General features: G+C 35.8%; 1 long non-coding RNA gene across 1 annotated transcript in view; it reads right to left on the bottom strand.

Moving 5' to 3' along the window:
• LOC122496068 overlaps positions 1–23,420 on the bottom strand; it is a 51,099-nt gene that overhangs the window by 6,041 nt on the left and 21,638 nt on the right. The window lies entirely within an intron of this gene.

Below are 23,420 nucleotides of genomic sequence, written 5' to 3'. Positions count from 1 at the left end.
TTCCCTCCCTTTCTAACCTTTCTTTTTTTTTTTTTTTCCTTCCCCTCCCCCTTGGTCTTCTGTTAAGTTTCTCAGGATCCACATTAGATTAAAAACATATGGTATCTGTCTTTCTCTGTAACTAAATGCTTTAAGAGACCAAAGCTTAAATTTATTAATTTCTAATACAGTATAAAAATGCTAAGTAAGCCAAAATATTATTTTCTGTGTTTCCTTATCTCACCTTTAAAAGACTACATGAGCTATCAAATTGTTCACCCTTTCAGCAAATCTTACTGGCCACTCATTATGTAGTAAGTGTTGAAGATAAAGCAATAAACTAGATGGGGGGACAAGAGCCAGGCTTCTATGTTCTAGCTAATTCTTTTTTTTTTTTTTTTCAACGTTTATTTATTTTTGGGACAGAGAGAGATAGAGCATGAACGGGGGAGGGGCAGAGAGAGGGAGACACGAATCAGAAACAGGCTCCAGGCTCTGAGCCATCAGCCCAGAGCCCGACGCGGGGCTCGAACTCACAGACCGCGAGATCGTGACCTGGCTGAAGTCGGACGCTTAACCGACTGCGCCACCCAGGCGCCCCAATTCTAGCTAATTCTTATTTGATACTTACTATGTGCCAGGCAGTAAGCACTTTACATTTATTAATTAACATAATCTTCATAATAGCTTTATGAAACTGTTACCATTATTGCCCAATTTTGCCAATGAAGTAAAAGACGTTAAAGCATAAGGTTAAAGTTTTAAGAGCTTCACTTACAGTTTGGACCAGGCTTTCTGTACAATGAACTTACTACACTCCAGGCAAGGGAGCTGTGTGTTAGTGGATCACGTCACTCAGCCTGATGGGATGCTAAGAGCAAAGCTATAGAGCCCTGGCTGCCGTGAGCACCCGGCACTGGCTCCTTTCCTCAGGGCCTCCTGTTCCCCGAGTGATACTGCAGATGCACTGATACAGACCTACTTTCCAGTCCTCCTTTATGCTCACCCATCAAAAGCACCATTACCTCATGTCTCTTACATGTAATATAATTAAGTCAGTTACATTCCCTTCATATGAATTGCTTGTTGAAATTAAGAGACAGCTCACTTGTGCACATTTCCTAGAGCAGATGATCTATATTGCAGTTTGTTTTTAAATCTAGATGGTTCTCAATGTTATACTTTAGGGGTGTAGAGGCTCCTAGTCTCTAACTGCAGCTATTGCAAAAACTAAAACAGAAATAAGCTTCTAGGTTATTACATCATTCTTGTATCAGGAGATCAACAGGACATTGTTAATACATAGTATCAGTGAGGACACTGAAATACTTTCTTTACAGACTTTCACTGAGTAATATTTTAAATATAACATATATTATGTGAATACGACATAGTTATTTCTACTTTATTATCTATAATACATTTAAATACCATTTCACTAGTACAAGCATGTGGCATTCTATGGTGAAATAACACCCTCTTGTTTTTCAGTCCTCCCCAAAAGCATACCTCCTACGTGGTAGCAGTGGCATTGTACCAGAATTGAAAAGTTGAAATCAAAATTTTCAGTAGCATTCAAGATTGGCTGCAAACAAAACTTGAAGATTTCTCCTTTGCAAAATTCCTTAAATATGTGTTTATATTTATCTTCTCTTCTGGTTGCTTCATGTGTCTCTTTTCTCTTCTTTTTTTTCTTAACGTATGTGAGTCCCATTCAATTTCCTTCTCGGTACTCTACTAACACTTCCTCTCAATTCTAACTTAATCTCCTATCTTCTTTCCCATTAACCTTTAATATACACACTTGCTATCTCCTCTTTACTTCCTATCTGGCCCATTCATCTCTCATTTCTTTCCTAATATAATAGATGTGAGAAAGGAAACTCAATACTCTATAACACAAATACAGAAATTAAGGTCTCAAAGATTAGAAAACATGATAACTCAACTGTACCACTTGAATACAAACATATTTACATATCTCCTTCTCAAATGTTTTTTCATCTTGCTTTTATAAACCAATATTTTCAGGGAGGAAAAAAAAAGCATACAAATGTTTGATCCCTCTCTGCTCCATCAACTGCAATTTCTCTAAACAGTATTTGAAATAACCTGTTCAAAGGATTAAGAGCATGTGGTACTTATCTTTGTATCTCTGCTACCTAGCAGACTGACTGCCACAGAATAAGCCCTCAATGAGTATTTGATGAACAGAACTGAAATAAGTAAGCTTCGTACTTGATAGGAAAATAAATAGGAAAATTAAAATAGAAACACGCTCACCAATAGCTGTGGTGAAGACTGTGGAGGTGGAGGAGGTAGGCAGTCGATACTCACAACTCGGTCCCCCTATTGAACCTCTCACTATTCTCCCTGACTTTCCCTTCCCTTCTCTCTTTGGCCATTCATTCAAAGGTTCAAGCAGCTGTTTGAGGATTAGGGTTAAGGTTATACCTAGAGGTTCAAAGACTCAAACAGCTGATGCCCTATTAAGTTGCTTGGTATTTATCCCTAAATAAATGGTGAACCAAATCTAACACGAGGCTAAAAGAAAAACCTAAATGTAAACCTTCCTTTAATGGTCTTGCTTTTCTTCCCTTCCTATCTCTCTGTAATACTCAAATTTAAGATACGTTGTCTGAATTAAATCTTCAAATACAACTTGCACTCACGGATTGTCACAAGCACAAGAAATCCTACCTATCATGGGAGAACGATGGTTTTCAAAATGAATTCTCCCAAAGACTCCTTTCAGGGGGTTCAAGTTTTCCACTCCACTCCTCAAACTTTTACCAGAGAGGATCTGATTTACTTTGTGCATTTTTCTCCAGTGTACATCTGTTTGGGGAAAGGAATCTGTTGCTATCTATATTCTGGCATCAACAGACCTAACCAAATTCTATCATCTAATAATACATAAAATCAGAACTAGAAAAGTTAATACCCAACATGTTCAAAAATAAACTGGTGGCAAAATCAGGATTTGAACCACTAAAATTGCCATTTATGTCTTTCATCTGTCAGCACTATTTTTAGCCCTGGTCTACCCTATTTGAAAATGTAGAATGGTTGATAGAAAAATTATATTGTGCTACCTAGCAAACAATTGCTCTAGTATTAATTTTTGCCATATTCATAGTGAGTCTTATTCTGAAACTCCATTCAACCAATTCTAGAATTAATATATAGGGAAAAACAAGAAGAATGTGTAACACAATAATATGGTTTACTTAGTTCACAAATGAAATCATTTCATACTAGAGAATTAGGACCTGTATGAGAAACAATGGAGGCCGATTGCAGGGGTAGACAATACTCCAAAAGGTACCAAACGAAGATTGATGTGAGCTAATGACAAAAAGTCTGGAAAGACTCTCAAAGTTAACTCAAGTTTGAAATAGACTGGAACATTCAAGAGGGAAATACTTAAAGCAAAGTCTTCATACTCGTCCACCAATAAAGTGCTATGAGTCAAAGATCTAGAGTGTGCATAGGTCCTTGAGCATTACAATGCTTGTGGGTTTTCTAGAAGTCTTACATCTTCCAAATCTAACCAATTGTTCTTATCCCTAAGTCATTTCACCTGACTGCTTAAGGGGCCTTTTTTTTTTTTATTAGCCACTGTAACATCAATCACCTTCATTCTGTTTTTATCCCCTATCTGATTAAAAAAAAAAGTTTAGAATAATTTTACTTGCCAACACAGTCCCAATGTTTATAAAAGTTTGCTGTTAGTGTGAAGATTTAATCAGGTATAAGAAACTTTTCTATTTATGTGTATATATGTGTCGTTCCTATTTTTGCTTCTATGTTTTCTTTTGTTTTGTTCTCGCTATTCTAGTCCTCTTCCCATAGAAATTTCCATCTTCTGCAAGATCAAGACCTTCATACATAAATTATATATAAAGAAAGTTCAAAATTCAGTGCAAGAGGCACTCATCTTACTCATTGTAAGATTCATGCTAATATTCCACAAAGTATGTGGAAGATAAAGCACTGTGGGCTGGAGCACACATTTTAGTTACATTGGAAAGGGTTATTGTCAATCTCTCAACGAGGAATTTATTTGGTATATCACATATAAATATTGTAGCAAACTCCAAACAATTCTCAAAACAGTGAAAATTTAGTTATTCTCAGAATAAATGTTTGTCAAATTCACAAAGTGTAAATATAAAAAAAAAAAAAAACAGAGGTGCCTGGGTGGCTCAGTCAGGTACAGTGTCTGACTGTTGATTTCACTCAGGTCGTGATCACAGTTCGTGAGTTTGAGCCCCACATGGGGCTCTGCACTGACCTGCTTGGGATTCTCTGTCTCTCTCTCTCTGCCCCTCCCCTGCTTGTGCTCCCTCTCTCTTTCAAAATAAGTAAACTTTTAAAATAAATAAACAGAAAAACAAACAAACATACTTCAAATATTGAAAAGATAGCCACCTGGCTAAGCCTGATTTTAATGCTCAGAAGGATAATCAAGAAAAAGATATGAAATAGCACATTTGTAAAGGAATTGCTGAATATTCTAGTAGTAGGATAGCATAAGGTGAATGGTGAAGAAGTAGAAAAAAATCATTGGTTGCTTTAAATCCTAATGGACAGGATTGTCAGAATCTCTCTCAATATCCAATCTAACCAATTCTCTGTTAAGATCTCCACCATCCCAGGAAAATATTTTCACTTCAAATTATTTCTTTTGTACACTCCTTTCCAAATGAAGGCTAGAGCCTATATTTACATTTTTTGTCTCAAATTTTCTCAATTCTCTCCTAGCACCAACATAAGCCTACAAAAGAGATTAATAAAGTCTGTTTTCTAAGGAAAAACTTCAAGTAAAAAACTAAAAAATAATGACCATCAATATCAAAACCATACTTATTAAAGGTGAAAACTCCAATAACTTCCTTTTCTTTCTTCTCCCAGCTCTCTGAAGTGGAAAAGGATTCCAGAAATATTAAGGAATATATAATTGATTAGATGTGGAGTCCAAAGACAGAATTGCTTAGGATGATTCTCAAATGTCTGCCTTAAATAATTGGATGAATGTAATTTCTGTCAAGAATGAAGACCAATGACATTCTGATTAGATTTCCATTCTGGAAAAGCCAAAGCTATAGAAAACAGATCAGCGGTTGCTAAGGATTAGGGATGGAGAAGAGGTTTAATACAAAGAGCAGCATGAGGGAATTTTTAGTAATGATAAAACTATTTGGTATATTGACTGTGGTAATGTTTACACATTTCCTTGAAATGGTCAAAACTCAAAGAACTGTACATCAAAGCAGCCAATTTTACTATAGGTAAAATAAAAAGTAAATAAAAATAATCCATGCTTACTGATGAATTATTTTAAGTTAGGATATCTTAAGAATTACATATGTCAGGGGGCACCTGGGTGGCTCAGTCAGTTAAGTGTCCAACTTCAGCTCAGTTCATGATCTCACAGTTCATGAGTTTGAGCCCCATGTCAGACTTTGTGTTGACAGCTCTTGGAGCCTAGAGCCTGCTTCAGATTCCATGTCTCCTTTCTCTGCTCCTCCCTCTGTCTTTCTCTCAAAATTAAATAAACATTAAAAAAATTGTTAATTGAAAGAAAATAATTACATATGTCAGAATAATTGCAGGGGAAAATATGTAAAAATTAATGGAACATTGAATTAGATATTAGAGAAAGGAAAATAAGATTGTTGCAGAGTACGACCAAGACTAAAGTAACTATTAAATTAAAAGTCAGTGACAAAAAGTAAAAATGACACCACCTAGGACTTCCACAGGTACTTATGTTTGAAAATTACTTCTGAATTTCTAATCACAAACCATATCAAAAAGTCATTTTCCAGACAGTGGTTGGCTTCAGTTACTTTTGCTCTACTTATCTGATTAACAGAATTCGTAGTGTTGAGTGTAGAAACAAGCGAACAAGAAATGTAACCCAAGGCAGACAATTCAGTCAAATTTGATGAGTTACCATCACAGCCCTCCATTCCCTAACTTTGGAATACCAGGACAAATAGCATCATGCCACTTTATATCCCAATGGGCCCAGGACAAATCCCTATTCAGCTGTGGCCCATGTCTCTTTCCACCGATTCTCCTAACCCTATCCATCTCCTAAATTTTGCCTTCTAGACCTGAGGGTCAATCATCAGCAAATTACTTTTAAAGTTCATATGAAACTACTTTCATGCAAAATCCCTTCTCCTATTTGTTTCAACTGATTTGTTTCAATCCCTTCTCCTATTTGACTCTCCCATGGCACTGCTTCTAAAGCTGTTTAAGTAATAGGTTCTTTTCCATACTCTTTCTGCCTCAGGGACTAGAAATGAAGGAGATGCCTTTTTGGCTCCTCATTGCTGCTTCCAGATCACTATCACTACATTCTGTAGTCATCTAATGCTCCCCAATGAACTCCCCCTCTTTTTCTGAGAAGTTAGTCCCTGACTCACTGATTCCAATTCCAGACCTACACATCTTCTTGGCAATTTCAAGTTCCACATAGAAGTCAATACCTTGACCTCTTAAATCCTTTTCCTCATTTATCCAATGATCTTGTTCTCCACCCTATGGCAGCTATTGAATACCAAGGTCACACCCTTGACCTTGACATTTCTCAATAACAACTCTGCATCTCAATTTAATACGCATCCTTTCTGCTATTATTTTTATTTTTCCATCCCACTCCTTCTGACTCCCATCTCTAACAAACTTTGCACTTCATCAGAACGCTCAATTCATTTATCCTAGCAATTTGTCATTGTTTTTTAGTACCCTCATGTCTTTTCTTCACTATGCACCTTAAATTTATAGTAAATAATTATAATAAACCTTTCTTTTAATTCCTCCCACTTGCTTGACCAAAAAAAAAAAAAAAAACCTGGTTAAATCCAACTTTCTACCTACTCTACTCCGGCACCCCTGAAGCTGAACTTGGCTGGAAAAATGGACCCTTTTTCCATATGGACTCTTAAGTGTATTTATAAGTAATATTATATTTATCTAATCTATTTTTTTACATACTGTCTTAGAAAATCGTTTTTCCTACACCTCCAAAACCTATTGTGATTTCTTCACATACAACTCATGACTTTGCTTCCTACTTCAATGAGAATACGAAAGCAATAAAAACAGGACTTCCAAAAACTGTCTCTACTTTCTCTATGCTGTTACTGTGGATGAACTCTAAATGCTCATAAGTAAGGTAACTCTCTCACTTATATACCAGCAACTGACTCTAGCAATTTTCTACTTTTTCCCTTGCATTCTCCACTTTTCCCTTTCCAGTGGATCGTTCATCAGGATACAACAAGTTTCCATTTCAACCATATTTTAAAATAAAGAAAATAGAACTGCCTAGACCCAGTTCCTTCAACTAGCTCACTCATATCTTACCTCCAGTTTTATAACAAACTCTCTGAAAGAATCTATGCTTAGTGGTCTTCTATTTCTTCTATCCCATTTTCTCGTGGTCCACTTAATTAGGTTCTACCATTATCATTGAGAAGAAACCATTACCAACATCAGCAATGGCCTTCACTTTGCTAAATCTGATAGTTATTCCTCAGACTTCATCCTATTTCATCAGTCAGCAGCATTTAACACAGTTAATTATTCTCTTTTCAAATTTTTCTTTCTCTTGTTTTAACATAATCTCCAAAACATCACCCTCATGTAAATTCTGTCCTGCTTCTTTGACCACTCTTTCTCAAAGTCTTCTACTAGTTATTTTTTTTTTCATATCTGATTTCTAAATGTTAGAATGTTCCTGACCTTGGTCCTCAAACTTATTCTCTATTAAGTCATTATAGTGATGGTATTACCCAATTTATGACTTAGAATACTATATATTTATGCTGATAACTCCCAAATTTATATTTTCTACCTATACTCCCCCATGAAATATAGACCCACATCTAAAAAATTTTTTTTAATGTTTATTTATTTTTTGAGAGACAGAGAGACACAGAGTGTGGGCAGGGGAGGGGCAGAGAGAGAGAGAGAGAGAGAGAGAGAGAGAGAGAGAGAGAGAGAGAATCTGAAGCAAGCTCTAGACTCCAAGCTGTCAACAAAGAGCCCAACATGGGCCTGGAACTCACAAGCCATGAGATCATGACCTGAGTCAAAATCGGAGGCTTAACCGACTGAGCCACCTAGGCACCCCTAGACCCATATTTTCAAAAGCCTTGGACTCTATGACATTCCCCTAAAGCTGCTTCTCCTACAGTTTTCCTCATCTTGGTTAATAGCAATGGCATTCTTCCAGTCACACAAGTTAATAATGTTGTCATTCCTGACTCGACTTTCTCTAAACCCCATTGCTAGTCTGATAACAAATCTTATGCTCCCTAATTCCAAAATATATTCAGAATTGTATCACTTCTCTATTCCATCGCTGTTAACACCTTAGTGGAAGCTACAGTCATCTCTCACCTGGACTATTTCAATTAGGCTTCTCCGGGTCTTCCTGTTTCAAGGCTATTATGCTTCAGTCTATTCTCAACATTGCCTCTGAGTTGATCCTATTAAAACCTAATTCATATCATGTCACTCCCCCAGTGAAAAATTTCCAATACCCATCCATCTCAGAATAAAAGCCAAAGTCCTTACAGTAATTTTCAAGGCCTTAAATGATCTGGGTCCCTATTATCTCTCTGAATATGTCAACTCCTGCTCTTTCCTCTCTCCCCACTACCACTTCTCTGGTAGCACTGGCTTCCTTGTTGTTTCTCATTTAGCTCAGAGATACCCCTTGCATTCACACGTGCTAATTTCTCTGCCTGTATAACTTTCCCTCAGTTATACACAAGGCTAGTTCCCCCACATCCTGTAGGTCTTTATTTAAAATCATTTTCTCAATAAGATCTGCTTTGGTCACTTATTCTGAAATTTAAGCCAAGAATCCTGTCCCATCAATATTCTCTATTTTTTTTCTCCTTACCATATATGTTTGATGTCATATTATTTATTATCCATCTCTAACATTAGAATTTAAGATTCATAGGAACATATTTTTTCATCACTTTCATTTATTGCTGTATTATCAGGGCTCAGGGTAGTTTCTGGCACATAGTAGACATTCAACAAATAATTTCCTGAATTAATGAATAAATGTGCAAATGAACTTTAATCTAAGTCTGTAAAATAAAACAGATAACAGTGACAGTTCATTCTAATAGTTGCTTTCTAAAAAAACATTATTATTTATATATTTTAAGCAGTTACTGTATGGTAATAAGAAACATAATTTAGATAGTTAGAAACTAGGCATTAGAAGCATATGTGAGCTGCCATGAAGAGAAACTTTAAATGTCAATTGCTTAATCTCACTTTCTCTCTCTCTCTCTCGAGAGAGAGAGAGATAGATAGAGAGATAGATAGATGTTGTGTTGGTGGAGGTTCTCCCATATCCAGTGGCTCAAGAATTCAGGTCCCTATTCTGAAGTGCAGTCATCTTTTTTTTTTAATTTTTTTTAATGTTTATTTATTTTTGAGACAGAGGGAGACAGAACGCGAGTGGGGGAGGGGCAGAGAGAGAGGGAGACACAGTATCTGAAACAGGCTCCAGGCTCTGAGCTGTCAGCACAGAGCCCGATGCGGGCTCAAAACCACGAACCATGAGATCATGACTTGAGCGGAAGTCGGATGCTTAACTGACTGAGCCACCCAGGCCCCCTGAAGTTCAGTCATCTTAACATGAGAAATTCATGGTTTCTAGACCTAGGGAAGAGGTAACATAGAGTTCCCTAGTCAGTTCTTAAATTTCTCAACCCACAAGTGACAGTACCACTATCATTTATATTTCTTTAGCTAGAAATTGTCATAGAAATTGTCCTTGCCTTGCAGCAAGAATAGGGAAAGTTCACTAGATACAATATGCTCATGAATAAAATTATGTGTAAATTTCAAATGTATATGTTCAGGAAAGACACTATATACATAAAATAACTGAAAATTATACCAGGAAGCATAAGGAAGTTAGCAATGAATTGAAAATAGCATAATTACTGAAGCAAATCAGTGAGGATTAGGATTTTCAATTGGAACTTTAAGAAGAAAGTAAGACTTTGCCAAGAGAAAAGAAAGTTAAAAAATTATTGCAAGGAGAATTACTTTAATATTCTACTTTAATTTGCTTGCATGATAGCCAAGTTACATTTTCATGTTTCTGACAAGTGGTTAGAGACACTGAGCATGACCAAAGGTGCAATAGTTTTATTTGCGTGTTCCCCCTGGATTAACATATTAACTGTTAATAGATTATGATCATTGGTATTAAATATATGGCTGTAGCTTTATAGCTCTTATAATACATTATTCGGGACCATTATTGTCCATCTAGCATGCAGACAGATCCAACTTTTTCCAATTTTTAGAAACTCTTCTTAACAGATTCTTAAAAATATGCATAAAATCTGCAATTGTTGGTAATAATACTTTTGAAAGACGTAGAGATTTTTATGAGGAAAACAGTTTAACTACTATCATAAAAATACAAATAGTATTATGTAAAATTTGGCTATTTTATAATAATTTCATTCCCTATAAAAAGTTTACAGCCAAATTGTTATATAAAACCATTACAGTTATTCAAATTGGATCCAACTGGTCAATCTGAAGCTAGATTTTCCGTTGCATTATTTGTGGCTAAATTTTCAATATCTTATGCTATAATGAATGAGGACCTATCACAGACCAAATCAATTAAAGTTTCTAATGGAATAGTGAAGGAGGGACAATGATTTTCTACTCCACACATTTTCACGAAAATGAGGTAACTTTTGTTTGACTTCTCAAGGAGCAAAAATTATTATAGAATCATTTCCACTTCTTTCTTGCTCATCAATTTGTTTTATCAACAATTAGAGCTGAATTAAAGTGAATGGCTAAATATCTGTCAGGTTTCCATTTCTAAACATTGATATTAAATGGGTTTTAAATCTTAATCATTCACAAATACCTTAAGCTATCAGTTTATATACGTATTATCATCAATGTAAAACTGTATTATGATTATTGATTATTAATATGTGAATAAAGTATTTCTTGTTCTAATGGGGATGGAGGGAAAATGTGTTTTAGCACTTTACTTTCTTTCATTAGTCTTAGTACCATATATATACATACATACATGTATATATATATATACACACACACCATATATATATGGTTATGCATCCAACTTCGGTTCAGGTCATGATCTCACGGCTTGTGAGTTCGGGCTCCGCGTAAGGCTAGGTGCTGACAGCTCAGAGCCTGGAGCCTCTTCAGATTCTGTGTCTTTCTCTCTCTCTCTCTCTGCCCCTCCCCTGCTCACACTCTGTCTCTCTCTGTCTCTCAAAGATAAACATTAAAAAAAATTAAATTCCAGTTAGATAACTAACATACAGTGTTACATTATATTCAGGTGTACAACATAGTGATTCAACACTTCCATACAATATCCAGTGCTCATAGCAGCAACTGCACTCCCTAATCCCCATCACCTATTTAACCAACTCCCCAACCACCTCCCCTCTGGTAACCATCAGTTTGTTCTCTATAATCAAGCATCTTTTTTTTGGTTTCTCTCTCTCTCTCTCTTTTCCTTTTGCTCATTTGTTTGGTTTCTTAAATTCCACATTTGCATGAAATCATATGATATTTGTCTTTCTCTGACTGACTTATTTCACTTAGCATGATACTCTCTACCTCTATCCACACCATTGCAAATGGCAAGATTTCATTCTTTCTTATGGCTAAGAAATATTCTTACACTCCATCTTCTTTATCCATTCATTTCATCAATTGATGAATACTTAGTTTGTTTCCATAGTCTTGCTATAGATAATGTTGCCTGAAACATTGGTGTACATGTATCCTTTTGAATTAGTATTTTTGTTTTCTTTGGGTAAATACTTAGTAGTGCAGTTGCTGAATCATAAGGTAGTTCTATTTTTAACTTTTTGAGGAACCCCCATACTGTTTTCCAGAGTGACTGCAACAGTTTGCATTTCCACCAACAGTGCAGGAAGGTTCCCCTTTCTCCACATCTTCACCAACACCTGTTGTTCCTTGTATTGTTGATTTTAGCCATTCTGACCAGAGTGAGGTAATGTATCATTGTAGTTTTGATTTGTATTTCCCTGATGATGAGTGACGTTGAGCGTCTTTTCATGTGTCTGTTGGCCATCTAGATGTCTTTGGAAAAATGTCTATTCATGACTTCTGTCCATTTTTTTAATTGGATTATGTGGTTTTTGGGTATTGAGTTTTATAAGTTCTTTATTTGGGATACTAAGTTTTAACTGATATATAATTTGCAAGTATCTTCTCCAATTTTATAGGTTGTCTTTTAGTTTCATTGACTGTTTCCTTTGCTAGCAGAAGCTATTTATTTTGAAGAAGTCCCAATCGTTTATTTTTGCTTTTGTTTCCCTTACCTCAGGAGACATATCTAGTAAGAAGTTGCTATGTAAAATATGTATCTTTTAAAATGATTATTTTCTTGCAGAGAACTTTACTATTTATCAGAAAGTTTATTTTCTGACTATGAAAAGTTAGAGCATACCACATAAAACAGGCTAGGCACAGTTTTTAATCTTTTTAGTCAGCATGTCACAATAACTTTTTCTGAATACAATGTTTAAACAGCTGGATTGCAGAGAAAATGTGAATACGCTTAGTGTTCTTCTGACTAACCCATATGTTATTTTCCCAATTGATGGGCATCCATTTGCATTCTTTGGGGGGAAAAAGGCACATTCAGTATAATATATACTCTTTCAGTAAACTATACACTTAAAATGAAAAATAAATCATTTCTTTGCCTTGGTGACTCAAGATTAAACTGCCCTCTGTTTCTCCCAATGACATCATATAGTCGTTCCCCAAATTAGATTAAAAACCTCAGAGTAGTAGAATTATGGATTCGTATAATTTATCTTCTATTGCTATGTTTTCCCCTAAGTGAAATTAGTCACAAAATTCTCTTGCTTTTTCTTTAATAATATCTCTTAGACCCACCGCTTCTTTTTATTTTCTAGTTTAGGTACCAACCTCTTCTTACTTGGAAGACTTTATGCCGCAAAGTTAACTTCTGATACTCTAGCTGTAATAATTTTCCTAAACATCAGATACATCCTGTTACTGCTATATTCAAAAGCCTTTAACGACTCCTCATTGCCTTCATTTCTGAAAGTTGTAAGGCCTCTCAGTTTTCCAGATTGGTCTATTTTTAAATCTCTCATGACCCTCTGGGAAGCTAAGAGGACTCATACTGAGTCCTTAAAGAAAGGAAGATTTTTGATGGTATAGAGATTAGTCTATGCTCCAAATTCTACATTTAAGAAATAAGGACAAAGAAAACTTCTGTTTTCTATGTTATATAATTTAGCTTGCCTGAATACAAAGTTGATGTCATTCAGGGAAAATATTATGTCTAAAAGTAAGAATGCTTATATTTTACTTTTAGGACTAATGTATAGTTCCTCTAGGTATAATATTTGGTGAGTTTTAGGGAAACAAAGGAAGCCCCCCAAATCTCTAAATTCTCTTCCAAATCCTATGTTCTATAATAATTTTTTAAGTAAGGCAGACTGCCACAAGCCGCACCTCATTTGGATGTGTCTGGAGTCTTGAAAGCTTGACTACCCTTTGTTCTTCTACAAATGGACCTGGAGAGTTTGTTTGGAGGTTCTAACAGGGGAGTGTAGCTACTTGTATACCCTTGGCCAAAGAATGGTTCTCCTTTAAAAGGGAAGGTCGTCCTCTTCAACAGAGCACAAGTGTGCAGCTTTTGGAGGGACACACATGGAGCCATGTGGGAGGAAAGGGTCATGCACCTAGCCAGCCAGATCAGCCAAATCAAAGCTGGTGATCAATGGGGTGACAGATCTTGCGGCCAGATCACCCTCACATCCTATAATATAGTAATTCTGGGGGCGCCTGGGTGGCGCAGTCGGTTAAGCGTCCGACTTCAGCCAGGTCACGATCTCGCGGTCCGTGAGTTCGAGCCCCGCGTCGGGCTCTGGGCTGATGGCTCAGAGCCTGGAGCTTGTTTCTGATTCTGTGTCTCCCTCTCTCTCTGCCCCTCCCCCGTTCATGCTCTGTCTCTCTCTGTCCCAAAAATAAATAAACGTTGAAAAAAAAAATTAAAAAAAAAATATAGTAATTCTGTTAATGTTCCATTTCTATATTTTGATTAGACCTCAAATTTCCTTATTTCAAATGATATTTAGGTTATGGAGAAAGCAATATAGAAGTACCTTAAATTGACCATTCTCAAGAAGTTTGCATTATTTTCTAATGTATACGCAACAAGGTCATAATACAAGATAAAAGAGAATCAAGTCATAACCTTGTGGAACACTACCTGCAGAGCTAAGAGAGTGACCTCAGACAGAATAGTGCAGAAGGACTCCAGGAAGAAATGAAGAGTAACTTAGTCCTTGAAGGATACCTAGGTTATAGAAGTTTAGAGAAAAATACGATTGGGCTGCAGCATTTGGAAAGGATAGCAAGAGTAAAGGTGCAATGTTGTAATAATGACCTTTAGACCAGACTAGTCATAAAGGACTAGTCATGACTCAATCTAGTAAGCAGTAAACTTGCCTGAAAAAGTGGAGCCAAGATTGGTAAGAATGATGGAAATGATAAGAATTATATAAGGATACAAATGATAGAACTGGAATGGGAAAGTTTACTTAGAGAAGATTTTCAGAGAAAAATCAAGAGGACTTAGAAGCACATTAGTGATAGCAAGAATTTCATTAGAGGTGAGAAGTTATAAATGACATCCTTAAAAACAGTAAAGTTATACATCTGAAAGATTTGTTTAATACAGATGGATGAACAGTGTGATGCCTCAACATCTTTTCCAAATCTAGTTCTTTCAACACACACATGCAATTCATTTATGTTTTGTGCAACCTGTTCTTTCTAATGCTCATTTTAGACTGTGAACCTAAAATAGAATAAGGATTATAGTATTTAACATGTTATGCATGTAAAATGAGTACACAGAATGTTTTCATTTGACTACGTGCCAATTCTGAACCATGGTGACATTTTGGAATAATTCAGGAAATTCTCACACAATCAAAGAGTATATATGTGTTCCTATACTTACTAGATCCAATTTCCCCTTAATCACTACTTTGCTACTAGTGTCAAAATATAAGTTGGGAAGTACCACAGTGGTGCAGCTCTAGAAATACAATCTAATCATGAGCCAGGACTGGGTTCTGTGTGAATGACTGGTCATGAGGATGGCTTAAGTGGCACATGGGTTAAACAACTTTATCTGTGTAGAAATATAATTAAAATATGATAAATACTTTGACTTAGTCTTATACATTATCAATAATTTCGTGACAACAAATTAATAAAAGCTATGAAAAAATAGAGTAAATGAATAACAATCAGAATCATAGGAGTTCTACTAGAATATTTGGAAGTCACTTTTAGAGTTTCTTTGCCTGTGCTTCCAACTTCATTTCCGTTATCCAACAGAGATAAGGATCAAAGAACATTCTCTGGGGCACCTGGTTAAGTGTCCAACTCTTGACTTTAGCTCAGATTATGATCTCATGGTTTGTGATATTGAGCCTCACATCAGGCTCTACACTAACAGGGTAGAGCCTGCTTGGGATTCTGTCTCTCCCCCTCTCGCTTTCTCTCTCACTCTCTCTCAAAATAAATAAATAAACTTAAGAAAAAAAAAAGAACATTCTCCACTTCCCAGAGTTACAACAGATCTTGTATTTGACTTTCAGATAAGTACCCATTTATTTACACATTGTGCATCTTACGGAGGTAACTTATGCAGACACTGTAAACAACAGTAATATGTCTCTCATTAGTATATACACATAATTTTATATATAATTACTATATTCTTCATTTTTAATTGGATGTCTTAATTTAGGCAGTATTAATCTGTGCCACACAAATTCATATGAGATGGCAAGTATAATCACAAAATTAAATCATTCTCATAACAACATATTTCATATAAAAAAAGGACAAGTGCTTACTTAACTAATCCTGTATTAAAATACCCCACCTCCATTTAACCAGCAAATGTTCCATGGTAAATCTCAAGCAACAAACAAAACTCTTTGAAATCAGGCCCTTTATATTTATCTTTATTATTTTTATTCATTAGGCATATATACAGTAGCAATCACATGCCAGCACTATTCAAAAATAAGGCATTGCTTTATTGTGTCTATTCAATATGTAATTTTTCTTTTTCTGGTAACAGTAGCCCAAATGTCTTTAGGAATCACATCTCTCCTTGTCTTGATTATGTATTTTTGAGTACATTGTTTCCTCAAACTCTTTCCCTAAATTTCAGTTATTAACTTATGTTATTATTTTCTTTATTCACTTAGTTTTACGTCTATATATTTCTAATACCACCATTATGAAAAACTGTTCTTGTTCATCTATCTGCATTTGAAAATAAAGGAAAACAATATGTCAGAGTTTTTAGTAATCAAAAAGATTCAAAAGACTCTAATAATCCAAATTAACAATGAAAGAGAATACAGTGACCTGGTAATACAGAGAACAAACAGACCAGGTATATTCATTAGAGAAGAAAACATCAAAAAGGGTGGTCTAGAGGTTGTCCATTTAGTTGAGTGAAAACAAATTTAAGCCATCAATTCTCATTAAACTCAAGGGAATTTAAATGTTTTCAGTAATGTTTGGAATGAAAGAAAATGGAAGATTTGGTAAAGTGGAAAAAAATTGCCAACTACCACTCAAACTACAAATAGTTTGTCTTCAAGTCTTTCACACTCTTCAAAAAAACATTTTGAAAAGTCCAAATTACTCAAAATCATCCTCTCCATCTTGGAAATGATCAAGTAGAGGTCAATTTGCCCCGACCATGTAACCATATAAAGGAAGTTTGGAAGCTATCTTTGAGCACAGTAAAAGGAAATCAGGAAGAAAGCTGAAATAGAATAGCTATAATACAAGACACACATAATGGAAGGAGAACTGTTTCAGAAAATTTTGAAAAGTTATTATTTCCTTGTATTTTGTCGTGTGTGTGTGTGTGTGTGTGTGTGTGTGCGCGCGCGCGCGTGTGTGTGCTTGTTATCTCTGATCTCTGTTTTACCCAACATACCTTTCTGGAGGTATCAATGAAACAATCTGTCAAACGCTAGAGAAAGCAAAGACAAAAGATATAGTTATCTTAACCTAAGAGAGTCTAAAATTGACAAAAATGGGGGCTTCCATCCTATATATTCATATATTCATTAATTAAATATAGAATTGCTCAATATTCACAAATGAAGAAAAATCCACTATAAGTTCCCTACCATAAGAAATACCTATTAGTGGGAGCTATCCACGGGTAGAAGTAAAATTTTAGACATAAGGAAGTGTGCTAGTGGTTGATAGTGGACAGAGCTAAAATTCTTTCTGGTGACAGGAGTATGATCAATTAGAGTGCCAATTTAATGAGATAGTTATGACGGAATAAGGAAGCTTATTTAGCAGCAACAATTTGAAGCTCCTTGAGAAAGTAACAATTGTCAGCCGTCTTAAAACCGGAGTCAGTGTAAAAACATAGATGCACCTATTTTAGGGTAAAAGGAAAAATAAATCCATTGTAAATTTCAAACTTATAGTTGTCACAAAATTGTTATTTTACTATCAGGGATTCTTTTAATAGGTTTCTAGAATTGATAATTGTGTTTATTTACACAACCCCCAAAACCCCAATAATAAAGATAGAAAAAGAAATAAATGAAAATAGATTACAGAAAAGAAATGGAGACAAGCTCCAGACACAAAATAAAGGGTTTAATTAGATATAATTTATGGAAGGGACTATTTACACTTGTGAGAGAAGTGTTAAGGAGACAATTAGGATGCTGGGCACCCAGGAACCAGTAATGGTGGAAGATCAATTTAGCCTAGACATAAAAGGCAAGAGGAAAAAATGATGCTTCAGAAGCTTGGAAAGAACTAGAAGAGGTGAAAGCACAGCCTCTGGAGAGCAGCTGTGGCCATTGTAGGATCTGGTCACTGTAGGAATCACAATCAGACATGGAGAGAGTGTGAAACACATCCCCACCTTACTCATTGCCTGTCCTGTCCTCATGCCAGCACTTCCCATCCCAACCAGAAGCCAGAATGCAAGGGAGTCTATGTATGCAGTTGATATTGGTCAGCATCCTGTGTGTCGAGAAAGGCACAGAATCATGGATATTTAATCTGGAAATGGAGAGGATGACAGATTAACCAATACACAAGAAACAAGACTTCAGCTTCAGGTTTCTTTGATTTGCACTTCTCTTTATGAATTATTTCACATAATTCATATGTGGGAGGGGTGTCAGTTAAAATATAAGGAAGTCAGCATTTGGGGAGTGTGGGAAAGGCATGTTAGAGAGACAATTTGTATTTTTTTAATGTTTATTTATTTTTGAGAGAGAGAGAGAGAATGAGAGAGAGAGAGAGTGAATGGGGGAGGGACACAGAGAGAGGGAGATGCAGAATCCCAAGCAGGCTCCAGGCTCCAGGCTCTGCCCTGTCAGCAGCACAGAGCCCAACGCAGTATTCAAACTCAGGAGCTGTGACATCATGACCTGAGCCAAAGTCAGCTACTGAGCCACTCCAGAGCTCCTAGAGAGATCATTTGAAATATGCTGATTTTCTCTTTTGGATATTCACTATGTGAGCAAACCCCTTTCTCCAGAGAAGCAACTCTTAAATTCAATCCTATGAATGCACTCAGCATACCCATGCAATAGGCTTCTCATGAGCCAGTGGTCCAGAAATAAAAAAGTAACCACACTACATATCCATTATATAGCAGACAAGATTACATAGATTAAATCTCCCACTCAGAAAATGGAAAAATAGGGTATCTGTGGCATGTTCAAATCTTGCCAACAGGAATCCCAAAAGCACCACTCCCTGTCAGTGGAAAAACTCCCTCAATTGCTCTATTGAACAGCAAGTAACCAACTGTAGCCGGAACTGCAGTGGGGCTGTACTGCTTTCATAGCACTCTTTCTACTTGTGGAATTTGGGGGTCTGGAGGTTGTTTTTGAAGTCATCTGATCATGCTTTTATAAATCACACTTCTGGTTTCTCTAGTAATCTATTTGCCTTGAAAACTTAGTGGGAATTCAGTCACTTTGCTTCTGGTCAATTCTATATTGGAGTAAACACAAACCGTATTCTTTGAAGACATAGTTTATAAATCTGATAATAGATCTTTTATTTACTGGTCTCTAAGTTCTACCCATTGTCCTCTCCTGTGAAACAAAGTCTTGAGTAAGAGTCGGTCCCTCTCATATGACCTTTAAGCTATGTTGGCAACACTACTGGTTAAGCAAAACACTTGTTTCAGTTAGTAAAAGAAATCAATTGGCTGGGGTATGTGTTTGTTTGTTTGTTTGTTTGTTTGTTTTTGACATTTGAGATCCTGAACTGTCCAACTCTTAATCAACTTATATTGCAAGCTACATGTAGTGAACTTTGCAAACACTTCCCTATATTCACCTTCTCTATATAAAAATACCAAGAAAACACTCCAACATTATCAATATTTCCTAGATCTTACATAGTCCATTGTCTATCTTCCTTCCAATATATCATAGGCAACAGTTTTACTGAGTATCATTCCCTGGCATAACAAAGATGCCACCTTTCCAGTTCTAATATTCATGTTCTCACTGCTCAATTATTTCCAATAATTCAAAGCCATATATTTCTAGTTCTATTCCATGCAGCACCCCTCTTCTGATTTGGGAAATATTAAGAGAAATACCAAAAGAAACAACTATAAGAGTTTAAAGTTACATTTCAAAAGTGGGATTGAAGGGGCACCTGGGTGGCTGAGTCGGTTAAGTGTCCGACTTCAGCTCAGGTCATGATCTCATTGTTTGTTGGTTAGAGCCCCACATTGGGCTCTGTGCTGACAGCTTGGAGCCTGGAGCCTGCTTTGAATTCTGTGTCTCCCTCTCTCTCTGCCGCTCCCCTGCTCACGTCGTCTCTCTCTGTCTCTCAAAAATAAATACATGCAAAAAAATTAAAATTTTTTTAAAAAGTGGGATTCAAGAGTAGAAAAATAAATGCTTTTATTTCAAATAAAATATTATATAAAATAATACATTATTATCTATAAATTTAGCCCAACACAATAGGAGCCAACATGGCTCCGAAGAGGAAATTTAAATGTATTCCAAATATAAAATTTTCCCAAACATATAAGACTAAGTTAGAGATAGTATAAGATGGTAGTACTTACTATCTAGAACAATGATTCTCAAGTGGGGCCAGGGTTGCCCACCCACCTCCCCAGTGTCATTTGGTAATATCTATAGTCATTTTTATTGACCATGATTGAGAATGAGGAAGTGCTACTAGCATCTAATGAGACTCTACTGAAAGCAAGAGACTGCTAAACATCCTACAATGCACAGGACAGTCCTCTCCTTTCCATATCCACAACAAAGTATTATCCAGTCAAAAATGTCAATACTGCTGAGACTGAGAAACTCTGGTCTATACCATTGAATAAAAGAGACTACACCTATGGGTAGGAACTACAGAAGTATAAACATGGTACCCCAACCTCCCCATTGACCAAACGGATGACTGATATATCAAGATACAGCACAGCAAACAAAGAGAAAGTATGATTCTGGTAGTAGAGTTCTTACCATGAGGATAGAGGGAAGTAAGGCCACTACAGTGGTTGAAGGGATTCGTGTTACTGGCTTGTGGACATGACAACTTATACTAGTCCTGGAATCTGCCAAAGTTTCCCTCAACCGTAATATATTAATTGGCTTGACTAGGTGAAGGGCACTGAATTAGCATAAAACTGTATCAGTTTACTGTAGGAAAATAAAACCCTTCAAGTGTATGCCTCACTGATACAGTAGGTCAGTTACTTACTAAAAGACTGATTACTAAAGTAATAAAGAGGAAGGAAAACAATTATTTTGATGGATAGATGAACTCCAGAGTGTATATACTAATTTAGTTATTTAATTTTCATTACACTTATGAAAAACTAGAATTTAATACTAAGCATATTTCTTTAGGGAGTTTCATTTTTAATTAGATATGACTTGAGCTGACTCTTTTCCCACTGCTGAAATAATGTACAAACTCAGTATGCGTGTGCATAGCGTACAAGTAGGTCTCTGCCATTGTATAAGTAATTTCTGTTTCTTCACACATACACCCAGATGGATCTTCATTGGAACACGAATAAGACCAAAAAAAAAAGCTGTAAGATATTATTGCAAGTGAATTTATATATTAAATTAACCATTGCTCCTCTAACTTCTGGAGTTTGATTTCAATCTTCTTTACATGATTTTAAATATCCTTTTGCGTGAAAAAAAACTTTATTTCACATTAGATTTTTAAGAAACAATGCACGGGTAACAACCTTATATATATTTTATTTTTCTTAAAGTACTTTTTTAGGGATGAAGTCTTTTAAAAGAGCAATTTGTTTATTTTAATAGAATCCTGTATTGGTTCAGTAAGTTATCTTACTAAAATGATATTAAGCATTTTTAGGCATAAATATACTTTCCCAGATTTTAAAAAGAAGGTTTAAGACAATAAATAAATAAAAATTAAAAAGAAATAGCATATTATCCATAATTTTCAAAAAACATAGCTTGATTTAATAAAGCAAGTTGCAGAGTTTTACATATTAGATATCATTTGCATAATTTTTAAAGTTTATTTATTTATTTTGAGAGAGACAGAGACAGTGCAGTTGGGGAGGGGTAGAGACAGACGGAGAGAGAGAATCCCAAGCATGCTCTGTGCCTGCAGGGTTTGATCTCATGAATCGTGAGGTCATGACATGAACCAAAACCAAGAACTGGATGCTTAGCTGACTGAGCTACACACACACACACACACACACACACACACACACACACACACATTTGAAGCATTGGAAGGATACACACCAAATTAATATCAAGGATGCGTGTAAATAGGGAAGGAAGGAGCAGGGAGACAGATCAGACTGGCCTGTGACTGGAAAAATGGAGCATCATCTTTATCTGTAATGTTTTATTTCATTTATTAAAGTAATATTTGAGAATATTATGATAAAATGTTAATAGCGAATTTTGTGTGAAGTACACAAAGATGTTTATCATGTTGTTTCTTGAATTTACTGTACTTTTAAAAATTTCTCCAAAAAAATTATTAAAAATGAAACAGGGGAGGGCAAGGTATCTGATATACAGATGTAAATAATGAGACCAAACAAAAAGAAACATAGCATATTTGAGTATCCACAAGTAATGGGACTTGCACAATTTTCTTGGGGAAAAGATTGCAAGATGAGGCCAGGCAAGGAGATGGTGAGCTTGTGTTAAGAATTTCAGATTTATCCCAAGGGATGAGAAGACACTGGAAGCTAATGAGGAAGCAAGTTACATGGTCTAGTATGTAGTTGGAAAGACTGACCAATATTAACAGCAATATATTTTCCAGTAAACATTCTTCATTGAAAAATGCAATTTTAGGGGCGCCTGGGTGGCTCACTTGGTTAGGCGACCGACTTCAGCTCAGGTCATGATATTGCAGTTTGTGAGTTTGAGCCCCGCATTAGGCTCTGTGCTGACAGCTCAGGGTCTGGAGCCTGCTTCAGATTCTGTGTCTTCCCCTCTCTCTACCCCTCCCCTGCTCATGCTCTGTCTCAACAATAAATAAATGTTAAAAAAAAATTTAAAAAAGAAGAAAAAAGAAAAATGCAATTATAAAAAAGATTACATACATAGAAACCAGAAAAATTAAACCCAATGCACATTCTGGGTGTCTCTGAATAAGAAAACATATACAATTTAAAATATACATTTAATAATATGCCAGAATACATTTTCCCGAAATAAAGAAAAATCGAATCTGCACTGAGGAGTGAACCTAGTCCAGGAAAAATTGATACAGAATAATCTCACCATGCTCTATCTTCTTGAAGTCATTGAACTTCAAGAATAAAGACTCATGTAGGCATACATACAGTAAGAGGAAGTCATCCACAAGAGAGAAAGATAAATTGGGTGCCAGACGTCTCCACAGCAGCATTCAGGGAGCGCCATAAGTAGAAGAGCAATGTCTACAACATCTGAGGACATCCACACTTCTGAGAGAAAGTGTGAACAAAGAATTTTATGCCTTACTAAGTTGTCCTTTAAGTCTGAAGGCAATGGATATTCTCAAATAGGAAATAACCAGAGCCCAGTGAATAGAGCATGCACGAATAATAATAAAAAAAGCTGGTGGATCATATGAATCATAAACATTTTTCAACAAAAAGATAAATCAAAAATTTCAAACTCTAGAGAAATCATAGTAAAAAGAGACTATGTGGTGAACATATAATCTAATTAATAGAGATCTAGGCCTAAATAATTGTGGGGATTATGGTTATATAACAAAATATATTTATCAAAAAT

The sequence above is a fragment of the Prionailurus bengalensis genome, chromosome F2 (assembly GCF_016509475.1).
Source record: "Prionailurus bengalensis isolate Pbe53 chromosome F2, Fcat_Pben_1.1_paternal_pri, whole genome shotgun sequence".
In the NCBI taxonomy this organism is placed as follows: Eukaryota; Metazoa; Chordata; class Mammalia; order Carnivora; family Felidae; genus Prionailurus; species Prionailurus bengalensis.
The sequence above is the reverse complement of the archived record's forward strand: the minus strand, read 5'-3'. Positions and strand labels throughout refer to the sequence as shown.